The 8,817-nt window shown below is 39.7% G+C and overlaps 1 protein-coding gene across 1 annotated transcript in view; it reads left to right on the forward strand.

Moving 5' to 3' along the window:
* ERO1LB (ERO1-like beta (S. cerevisiae)) overlaps nucleotides 1-8,817 on the forward strand; it is a 42,853-nt gene that overhangs the window by 945 nt on the left and 33,091 nt on the right. The window lies entirely within an intron of this gene.

Genomic DNA, 8,817 nt, shown 5'->3' on the forward strand with positions numbered 1-8,817 from the left:
CGCGCCGCCCCCTTCCTGCCGCCGCCGCCCCGCCCGCAGCCCCGCCGCAGGTACGGCCGGGCGCGGGGCTTCGCCTTCCCCTCCGCCGGAGGGAGGTCTCATTCCCGGCGCGACTCCCGCCGGGGTAGGAAGCGCGTCTGCCGCCCGGGAGCTCGCCTTTCCCGGCGGGAAATACCCTTCTCCCGCGGCTACGCCGGGGTAACGGCTGCGGGCGGGGGGGCGCTCCGCGCCGCGAAAGCTCCGTCTTTCATTAGCAGCACGGACGCTGGATGCGTGTTACGGCTCCTCAAGTAAGACTAGTGTGGACCTACAGTAAGCTACTTCAGCAATACGAGATCAAGTGCTCGCCCTCCTGCTCTTACAGATAGTGAGGCGCGTAAATCGCCGCCGTCAGGCGGAGAGGGGTGGTCTCCGTCAGCGCTAAGGTGCACCTGCGGGTGGCTCACGGTGCAGGGACGGAGTTTAAGGACGCAAGTATTGCAGAGCAACCATCATATGCGACCCTGGTTTTCCCCACATGTTTTAAATCCGTGCTCTTATGCTACAGGCACTTCCGATACCACGATGATGTCAAATCTTTGCATGTAATTGCTTTGGGTCCCCGCTGTCACCTCTGGCAAATCCTCTCACTTAAGGTTTCAATAGACTTAAAGTAACACAGAGTTCTTAAATGGGGTCCCTGCACGAAATCACTTTCTAAATAAGAAATACCATGTATTGCTATTTATTGCATAGCACAAACAAAAGAAACCAGCATAACTGAATTTGCTATTATAAAGACCACATTTTGTGCGCTAGCCACCTTACTCATTTATTAACAAGGTAACTTTACTGCCAAATTCTACTCTGTTACACAGGGAGAGCTCCAATTCGGTCAACTGGCTTACACTGGAGTAACTAGAAGTAGCCTTTGGTCCATAAAGCATTAAAAATTGAGTGCTTTTCCACAGATTATTTTCCATCTCTCACGCATGTTAGAAATCTTAAAAAAAAAAAAAGTTATTAAATTGCTCTTATTTTCAGAATTTAGATTGACCACAGTGGCTCATCCTGCTCTTTGGCTTTTCATTAATATCAGTAATATTAATGTTTTTCAATTATTCTGTTATTGAATTTGTGAATTCTTGTAAAAGAGCACATCTTTGCGAGGAGAGCTCTTATGGTGTGCCTCTAAATCATCCTACCAGCAAGAGTACTGATATGGTATTTAGAAGATTCAGAGCATCTCCCTTATTTTGCCTGAGATGAATGGAGGTTTTTCCATTGAGTTATACACACACAGAAACACATACATACATCTCTTTATATCTTAATCTCCAAGGTAGAGCTAACAGATCACTAACATTTCTGTAATTCGTGATGTGTAAAAACCAAAGAAGTGGGGGTTTAGGCATATCATTGGAGTCCGGCTGTTTGAGGTATGGGTTGATTCTGATTGCTTCCACATCAATATTGAAACTCATTCTCAAAGAATGGAGGCATTTCTTAGTTTAAAAGGGTAACGCCAAGGCTAATTAGAAATAAAATTGCTGATTCTTTATGTTTCCCTAGATTTCCTTAGAGGCACAATGTTTTCGGCAATGGATAATCAGGCTGAGAGTAAGAGGGCAGAGAAAGTGTATTCTTACCAAAGCAGATATGCACAGATGTTAGAGTAATAATTAGAGCCTCTCCTGTAACTGTAAGGAATGACAAAACCACAGCAGAGCTAAGAATTTTCTGGATTTTAAACCTGCCAAATTTATGCCTCAATGAAAGGAATCCCGTATCTGCCCTGAGGACGTGCATGTGTATTGCCTCAGTGTGCTGTTTGAAGACTACTGGTTTTAACTCCAGAAGTAGATATAGACAGTGACTACAAAAACTTTGGATAAATATATGTATAATCTATGTAAAAATGTATCCATTAACATCCTTCAAAATATCCCTAGTGTACTATTGTTACACAGGTGGCTGTAAGCTACAGAAACATACAAAGCATTGGTGTTGGGGCCTAAGCCAGGTTTTACCATCAATGTGGCATTTACTCTTCTGATAACTTACAACCTGAAATCTTCCTACATTAGGATTAAAAAATTATTTTAGTAAACAATGACAAAATAATTTTAGCAGACCAACACTTGTGCCAGCAGCCAGAACTGGTTAATGGTGTTAAAAATCATGTATTTTTAAAAGTGTATCTGTAAATTACATTGGCTTTTCAAACTGAAACAGATTTTTTTAAAAACAAATTATTCATAAAAACTCTTTAAAATAATGGAATTTAATAATAGAAGCAAATATTCTAGATAACATTACTGCCTCAAAACTTAGGTTAGTCATCATAATTTAATATTTTTTCCTAGTAGTGAAGGAGGAGCCTGCAATTATACATAAATATCTCTAGAGCACTGTCAACAGTAGAGATTAATTTGGCTGTTGCATGCCTGTTCTTGTACCAATCTTTAACAAGTGATATAGAAATCTTTGTTTTGTTACTTAACTAACTGACCAGTCCAGAAAGCCAGCAATTATTTTGGCAAAACTAAATATAACTGTATCATAAAAATTAAATCCAGAAGAAGATAACTTTAAGCGATGGCATTCTCTAAAACAGTGGATTAACTTTCTCATCAAATTACTATACTTAAGTACAGTCTGTATCTTATCTTGCTGTAACCCTGCCAGCTGCTAAATTCAGTGTAACTAATGATAATGTGAAGAGTTCAGGACTTTGTAAATTTCCACTCAAATACAGAATTAATATTTGCAAATAGTTTTTACAAATCAAGTCTACACATGCCTCTTCTCACCCCTTTCCTGCCCCCATCAAAAAAACAGCCATTTTTTATGACGACAGAGACTTTTCCCAAAGATCTACAAACGATCTCGTTATACATAGCCAGTTAGTTTATTGTTAGAAATAGCAATTAACCCACAGCCTCAACAGGTTTCCCACCTTCTGAGCACAAGGCTGCAGATGAAACCTTTTTCCTCCCACAGACAATATATTCCTGTCCAGCAAACTATTATTGCTATCTCCCCCTCCCCAAAAAAATAGAAAACTTTTTTCTAACTGATCATCTACGTCTTTTCCCCATGGAAATAAAGAACTTCTGTTCCAGATCACAAATACCACTAACACAGTGGAAGAGTAATCTTCCCCTCCGTGACAGGGCTTGCTAATAGTCACGGTAACTGTGGGCCTGCCAGTATCACTTGGCAACCTTGTTTATGCTTCCTCATTCATTTGCTTTATACATTTCAAACATCTTTATTGAAAGAAGTTCATATTGAGTAAAATACTTCTGTTTCAACATAGCTCTTCACGTCTAATGTTTTCAGCAGAGTTAGGAAACACCTCCCTTCATTTTCTTTCCCAGGTATCCTATAGCTTTCAGCTGTCGGCAGCTTCAGTGTATTGCTAGGCCAGTTCTTTAAAATTCTGAGACTTTTGGAGTAGGAATAATTAACCAGCAGCTAAAAAGTTAAAACTACTTTCTTTGCCAATAACAATATTGGTCTGTTCTTTTACAGTTGTACAGGAATGTCACAATTTTGATATTTATTTGACAGAAACAACATTATATGGAGAAAATAGAAGAAATGACACACACCTAGACCATCTTACATAAGACAGTGGGTAATTTGTTTGCCTTATAGGACTGCATGATATAGGAATGTTCCCACCACTCCGGGAGCTGTCCTGTGTCCAAGTCAAACACGTGCCACAAAAACAGTGAAGCCTTGCTTTCTCTAGATTGACATTTTGAAACTGAGCCTAATACGATTGGTTTCAGGCTGCAGCTTATCCCTCTGCAGGGGCATTAGCAGGGTCCCCCTGCCTGGCTGCTTGTTTCCATAAACATATAATAATTTAGTTGAGATCTCTACCTCACAATCACATTTGTTGACAGATAAGCACACCCACAGAAAGTGCAAGTGTATAAATCTTGGTGGTTTTTTTTTTAAACAAGATTACTTATGTTCAACTGCACCTGCTATATTCAGAAGTTTGACAGAGTTAGTAGACTCATTTCTATGTTAGAATTCCTTCTTCAAAAATTATTGGTACTACAGGAATGACAGTAAGACTCCAGAGATTAGACTGTTTCTGTACTCTTGATTCAGACCATGCTGCCATACACTACACAATGTAGTTTGTTAACATTAAACCATAACACACACAAAACATAGGAATGAGGATACAGGTGTATAGCTAATATTTGTAGTTAATTTTTCACCACCTACAAAAACTTTTTAAAAAATGTACTCCCCCCTTGTACTTTGATATTCTTTATTTCTTTATTGCATTCTATCTTTCTTTGTCCTCTTTTCCCTGATATTCATTGTGAAGATATTGCTGCATGCAATTTTCATATTAAAAATTTCCCTTTTTTTCACTATACTGAATTTGACCTATTGTTTTGCCATTTGCAGGCCATACTCACTGCCATTTCTCTTGTTTGTTTAGACATGGGTGGGTACTTTTCAAAAGTTTTTTGCAACAGTTGCCTCAGACTTGAGCATATATGGTGGTTTTAAAGCAGGTATCAGTAGGTGAGAACAGGATGCCAGTGAAGCATGACTTGCAAGGAAACATAACTTGTATCAGGCCTAATGACAGCTGGATAAAATAAAACAGGAGTTTGGGCACACAAGTTCTCCAGTTGCAGCAGGCCTGACAGACCACAGAACTCATGTGCCCCACTGCTTGTCTGCTTTCTGTGCTTAACGCCAGGTGGTTTACTAAAAGTTCTTACCCACAGCTTTGCCTTGCTGTATCATCAAATCTTTGCAACTAGGCTACCACAAGATGTTCCATTGCTCAACAGGCACTGCACTCCCACCACTGCTGTTTGCCAGACTTAAACAGAAGTTTGTGACATATTGATTCCTCTGGTTTACTCTCCTAAGTTTAGAGAGGACTCATGCAAATGTTAATCTGGAAAAATAAATAAAGGCAAAAGTTTCAAGGGCAAAAAATTTCCAAAAATCCATGTTCCAGATTACTGAAATCTAGTTCATGAACTTCCTAACGTGAAATGTGAAACCACCCTGTTTTGCCTGTTTGTTCACTTAAATTAGTCTGTAATAACTTCTAAGAAACATTTTTACATGGTTGATGACCACAGACCATTTATTTCTGTGTACAGCTGTCATGGTTTAACCCCAGCGAGCAACTAAGCACCACGCAGCCACTCATTCAGTCCCCCTCAACCCAGTGGGATGGAGGAGAAAATTGGGAAAGAAGTAAAACTCGTGGGTTGAGATAAGAACGGCTTAATAGAACAGAAAAGAAGAAACTAATAATGATAATGATAACACTAATAAAATGACAACAGTAATAATAAAAGGATTGGAATGTACGAATGATGCGCACTGCAATTGCTCATCACCTGCCAATTGACACCCAGTTAGTCCCTGAGCCATGATCTCCCCTGTCCCCACTCCCCCCAGTTCCTAAACTAGATGTGGTGTCACATGGTGTGGAATACCCCTTTGGCCAGTTTGGGTCAGCTGCCCTGGCTGTGTCCCCTCCCAACTTCTTGTGTCCCTCCAGCTTTCTCGCTGGCTGGGCTTGAGAAGCTGAAAAATCTTTGACTTTAGACTAAACACTACTTAGCAACAACTGAAAACATCAGTGTTATCAACATTCTTCACATACTGAACTCAAAACATAGCACTGTACCAGCTACTAGGAAGACAATTAACTCTATCCCAGCTGAAACCAGGACAACAACCAGAGTGCATAAGCTCAATACTGGCAAGTAAGAGCTGGCTAAAAAGCACCAATGGAGCTAAGACCAGAAAAGTAGCAGGACTTTATCAGTTTCACTTCCCACTGTGTCCTCTCTGCAGGCCAGAGGCAAGTTTGGTAACTGCAGATTTGTTATATCCATTAAAAGACTGTCACTCTCTGGTGCACCCAGATCTCTGTCCACTCCACAGAACAACGCTGTGATGGGGAAGAGGTGACTCTGATGTGCATTATTTAACTCTTATTTACCAATACAGACTAATGTTTTTAGTTCCCATGTTCAAGGCTTGCTTTGCTTGCACATAGAAAGAAAATGTTAGGGCTTGCAAATAAAACTGTCAATGTTTTTAACAGCAATGCATATTATGAAATCACAGAAAATACTTATTCTTTATGCCAAGCATGTACATGGTACAATGTACGTGTACATTGAAAAATTAAATATATACGCCAGACTCTTTTCATGAGGCCAGCAAGGTGTAAACTATGATTATCCCTCTGCCCAGTAAAGGCTTTGTCCTCAGCCCCTGATAAAATATTACAACATCATGGCAAATTTCCTTAAAAGAAACAGACTTAGTAGATGCTCCCAGCTTCTTAACGTGCTGTTAGGTTTTGTTTGCAATTGTAGGACTGTTTCTTCTGCAGCTACTTCCTGAAATGGATTTCACAAAGAAATCCTATATTAGGATTTTTAAATTTTTTTTAAACATTTTAATACCACTACCAAAGTAGCATTTATAGGTTGAAATCAACATTAAAACATAAAATAAGACTGAAAGTACCGTAGAGTTTAGAAAACTGTATTAAGCTAAATTCAGCTCTGGTACAGCAGATAATACTTATGTATACAAGGAATTAATTTCTTTTTTTTGCCTCTTAAAATTATTCATTATGCAATTCTACAGCCAATTCCTTATATTTCTAACATGGCAGTTGGAAACTAAACTGCTACTGACTTTTGATGCAAGCAGGATAAGACTGTCAGAGGTGAAGAAAAAGTACTTTCCGTAACTAGCACAGAATGTTCAGAACTGACAACTGAGTGAATGCTATGACTTAGAAAATACGATAGTTTACATCTAATTTGCATAGTCCTTTATGCAGTGCAAGTGCGTGGCAGTGCAAGTGCTTGATTCTTCCAAGGTTTTGGGGCTTTTATAAACACTCATGATAGAAACTGTGCTCCAGAATCAAAGCTACAAAATGCAAACAAATACAGTGAATTCACCAGAATCTGCTAAACAGAAACAGTTCCTTTGTGAGAAGTACAAACCACTTGCGATAAAGTATGGCATACTGATAGTGAGAGCAAACCATGGCAATGTAAACATTAGCATTAGCTGTTCTGCATTTCTTCTCAAATATCTAGCAAATTTACTGGTCCACTGATGCTGAAAGTAGGAACAGATTGTCATTTAATCCTTCCGAAATGATAGGTGTACTGCCTGTAATCCAGAGAGGAAAGGAAGGAGCAATTGCATCATCTCTCTGGGACCAAACTATAAAACTACTGCCTACTCCATTTCATGGTCTCTGTAATTCATAGCTATCAATCCTTCATCTTTTCAAGCCATTTTCAGCAATGCAAAATCTGTGACTTACTGACACTTAAGGACAAATATAATGGAAAACTAATTTGAATTAATCTGTAAGCAAATAACAATGGCCAATCTAAAAACTTTTAAGCTCTCTGAAATTGTTACCTCGACCTTAAAGCTTGTCACCATACTCCAGTAAAGGAGCATTCTCCTCTAACTGAAAGGGTGTAAGAAGAACTTGGGTTAGCAGATGGATTGAAAGTAAAATCCTAATTCCAGCAACCCTGCACATAAAATCAGTGCAACACTCATGTTTTCCCACAGAAATATGAATTTTTGCAATTCTGGAAGTGAATTACAGATATATGTTTAACTGTTGGGAGCAAAAGACTGTTTCTGAGCTGCTTGGTTTTTGTTTTGGGGTTTTTGTTTTATTTTGTTGTTTTTTTTTTTTAAAGATTTTGAAAGGAACTGAAAAGCAGCAGCAGGAACAGTCTTAGACCAGTTCCAACACCTATTGGCAATGCACAGCTAGACAAATTCAACTGATGTTATACTGTAACTTTCAACCTCTTGGGTGGCAAACAGTGTCCCTAAAGGGTCAGTAAAAAATTAATAAACAATAAAATAAAATTAGGTGGAGCTAAACTGATCTAACAGCAAGCACCACTGGAAGGGATGGTCCTACCCTCTCTTCTTCCTACCAGGATATGTACCCTTGCCTCTTCCCCTGGATCAGGTTGAGTGATGAAGCAGACATACAGTGAGTCAGTTCAGCTGGCTGCTCTGGCAGAAAATATCCCTAGGGGAAAAGAAAATAAAAATCCCTTAAGTAGCTGAATTGATTTAACATGCAACGTCAGGACTGCTAGCTCAGATACATGGGATGGGGAACCTGGAGAAGGAGGGATAAGAGGGAGAAACAGGACTGCCTGTTTCTACACAACTCAGTACTTCATTATCTTAGCTGTATCGTGAAACCACATCTGAAAGCACCTTCTTCCTGTCTGGTAGGCTTCAATTGGCTACACAGTAGTCTGTGCTCCACTGAAAAAAAAAAAAAAAAATGGGGGGGGTGACCTTACAACTAAGAAAACAAATTTAAAAAAAGAAAAAAGGCCAGTGGATGGAGAGTCTATTGCTTTTCAATTAACTTTCAGCCTTGCTCTCAAAGTGAACAGGGAAGAGAATCAGACAAGGCAAAGCCATATTTCCATTTTTCCTGTACTTCTTGCTGTAGGAAAAAAAAAAAAATCGGTGTACCCACCTTCATATAAATAGCTTCTCATAAAAAGAAGCTATGCTGACAGAAAAGGGCAGTTTAACCTGACCAAAAAAAAAAAAAGGCCACTTCTAAAGACTCAACACGATTCACCTCTAAGGCACTTCGCAGCAGCAGGAAGAGAAGTCTCTAGAAGTACTTCTGGTCTCTGTGAGACACCCGGCCGAAGGCTGGAGGCGGTCGCCGATAAACACCGGACACTTCAACTCCCCTGCGGCAGCCCCCTCCTGCCCAACGGCGGCCTTGCACCGGTG

The sequence above is a fragment of the Haliaeetus leucocephalus genome, unplaced genomic scaffold (genome assembly GCF_000737465.1).
Source record: "Haliaeetus leucocephalus isolate CR32 unplaced genomic scaffold, Haliaeetus_leucocephalus-4.0 Scaffold162, whole genome shotgun sequence".
NCBI classification, from domain to species: domain Eukaryota; kingdom Metazoa; phylum Chordata; class Aves; order Accipitriformes; family Accipitridae; genus Haliaeetus; species Haliaeetus leucocephalus.